The 2,482-nt window shown below is 43.6% G+C and overlaps 1 pseudogene; it reads right to left on the bottom strand.

Moving 5' to 3' along the window:
* Window positions 1-218: 218 nt before the first annotated feature.
* Window positions 219-1,221, bottom strand: LOC102981786 (PDZ and LIM domain protein 1-like; annotated as a pseudogene).
* Window positions 1,222-2,482: the final 1,261 nt, after the last annotated feature.

Here is a 2,482-nt window from a genome sequence, read left to right as displayed (position 1 = left end):
AATGGAGGAGAAGAGAAGACAGTGATGCTGGTAAGGGGACACTGAACAAAACCGTCTTCGGTTAATTATAAAAGCGGGCATCACACAGCCAGCACGAGTCAGTTAGCTAACGAGCAGGGATAAAACCAAAGTAAGCGAGAACTTTCAAGAAAAGAGAGGCCAGAGCTTTCAGAGGACAAGATGCAGCAGGGGCTCGCTGGAGAACAGTGCTGGGTGCAGAGCTGCCGGCTCACTTAGGGAACACAGTGATCACATCATAGCCCTCGGGTGGAGTGACCCGCTCCCGGGCGTGCTTTTCACAGTAGATCTGATCCTCCACAAAGAAATGGCCCTTCTGTTTCCGGTTGTTGCCACAGTCGGTGCACACATAACACTCAGGGTGGCGGTGACGGTCCCGCCGCTTCACAAACATGCCGTCCATGCTGGTGCCACATTTGTCACACATGGGCAGCTTCTGGGCATTTCCAATCTATGCAGCCACTTTGGTGCCTGGAGCCTTCACTCTTCTGCATCCTGAGGGCTTGTTGAGATCCCCTTTCTCCTCAGACTCCAGGATTTCCTGCAAAACCAGGAATGAAGTGGACTGTTTCGGAGGCTCATTTAACTCGTGTTTCTCCTGAGGCATCTTGTAAACTTCAGATTCTTTATCAATGACGAGTCCGCTTGGAAGCTGAGAATGGTCTAATGCTCTGCTATTCGTCTCCTGCCCACTGGCTGCCGTCTTTGACTCCAAGGCACTGTTGAAGTTGGAGATGTTTTCGGAGGAGTAGAGGCCAGCTGGGTTCTTGTACTGGTTTGTGATGACCCTGGGGCAGAAGTGGAGGCAGGTGAGGCGGTAAGGGGCACACGGCGCTCTGGCTGTGGGCGCTTCCTAGGTGTAGGACCTCTTGCGGTTCAGAGGCTAAATTCATCTTGTATGGATGATGTTTCCCTTCCTCTGTCGCCAGAAGAGACCAGATTTTCTGTTCAGATCTGTTTACTGTGAGAGTCATGTTGTCTGTGCAGCCCTTGATTTTGTCCTGAGCTTCCAAGTGCGTCATGTGGCTGGTATTTTCCCCATCGATGGCTGTGATTACATCTCCAACACATAAATTAGCTAATAGAAGCCTTGCTTCGGGGAGTGACCCGGGAGATGGTGAGAGGCTGCTCGAAGTCCTTGCCCCCCACAAGGCAGAAGCCCCACGATCCCGGGCCCTGGAGGACTATTTGCTGGGTGGTCATGGCGCAGTGATGGCGGGTGGCGACTCCAGGGGACAGATGGGGCAGGACGCGGAGTGGCGCGTTGGGCTCCCCGGCGGCTGTGCTGATTAGATCTTTCATTTTTCTATTTTATTATGCTTAGTTTGTATATTTTCACTCTTTTTCATTTACTAAGTACATCAGCCATGACTTCCTCTGAGCTCTACTTTAACGGGATCCCATAGGTTCCAATATATGGAATGTTTTTTGATATTCTTGTTTTCTAGGTACTCTACAATTTCTATATAGGTCTCTTTTTTGATCCGAGTTGTTTAAAGGAGAGTTTTCAAAAACGTCCAAGTGGTAGGATTTTGTGATCCATAATTTTGTGATTAATTTCTAGTTTTTCTTCTGTGTTACCAGGTTCTGTATTATGTCTGCTTTTTTGGTGAGGTTTTATTTGTGGCCTAATATATGGGTAATTTTTAGAAATACGTATACATCAATTAAATGTCATTACTTATGCAATTTTGGTTTTTCTATGTCTTTACTTAATTTGGCCCATTGATCTGTCACGAGCTGAAAGAGGTGAATTAAAATCATCTGCCTCTACTGTGTATCTGTCTGACCTTTCTTGTATTTCCTGTAGCTTTTGCTTTGAATTTTGGTGCAGTTATTTGGTGTGTTCAGTCTTCAATTGTGGATTATATTCTTTATTGTTATAAAGTGTTCTTTGTCTCACTTAATATCGTTTGCCCTGAATTCAACCTTACTTGCCTCATATTAAGGTTACTGTACCTGCTTAGTTTGATGTAGCCCTTACTTGATATATATTTACTTTTCCTATTTTTTCAACATTGTTGAATTACTTTGCTTTGGGGATATCTCTTAAATATGCCATACAGTGGGAGTTTTGTCTTGTTCCCCAACCTTACAATCTTTTCTTTTTAGTAGTTCACTATGGCCATTCATTAACATACCTAATATTTTGGTCATAGTTTTACTATCATATTTTATGTCTCTGTGTTTTTGTTTCTATTGCTTCTTTTTTTTTTAATTTTTTAATTTTATTTTACCTATTTTTTTTTTAGTTTTATTTCACTTTTATTTTTTTATTATTATTTTTTTTACCTGTTTTTTCATACAGCAGGTTCTTATTAGTCATCAATTATATACACATCAGTGTATACATGTCAATCCCAATCTCCCAATTCATCACACCCCCCCCCCCCCCACCCCGCCGCTTTCCCCCCTTGGTGTCCATATGTTTGTTCTCTTCACCTGTGTCTCTTTTTCTGCCCTG

The sequence above is a fragment of the Physeter macrocephalus genome, chromosome 1 (genome assembly GCF_002837175.3).
Source record: "Physeter macrocephalus isolate SW-GA chromosome 1, ASM283717v5, whole genome shotgun sequence".
Taxonomy (NCBI): Eukaryota; Metazoa; Chordata; class Mammalia; order Artiodactyla; family Physeteridae; genus Physeter; species Physeter macrocephalus.
Note: the sequence above shows the minus strand (reverse complement) of the source record. Positions and strands in the feature narration are given on the sequence as shown.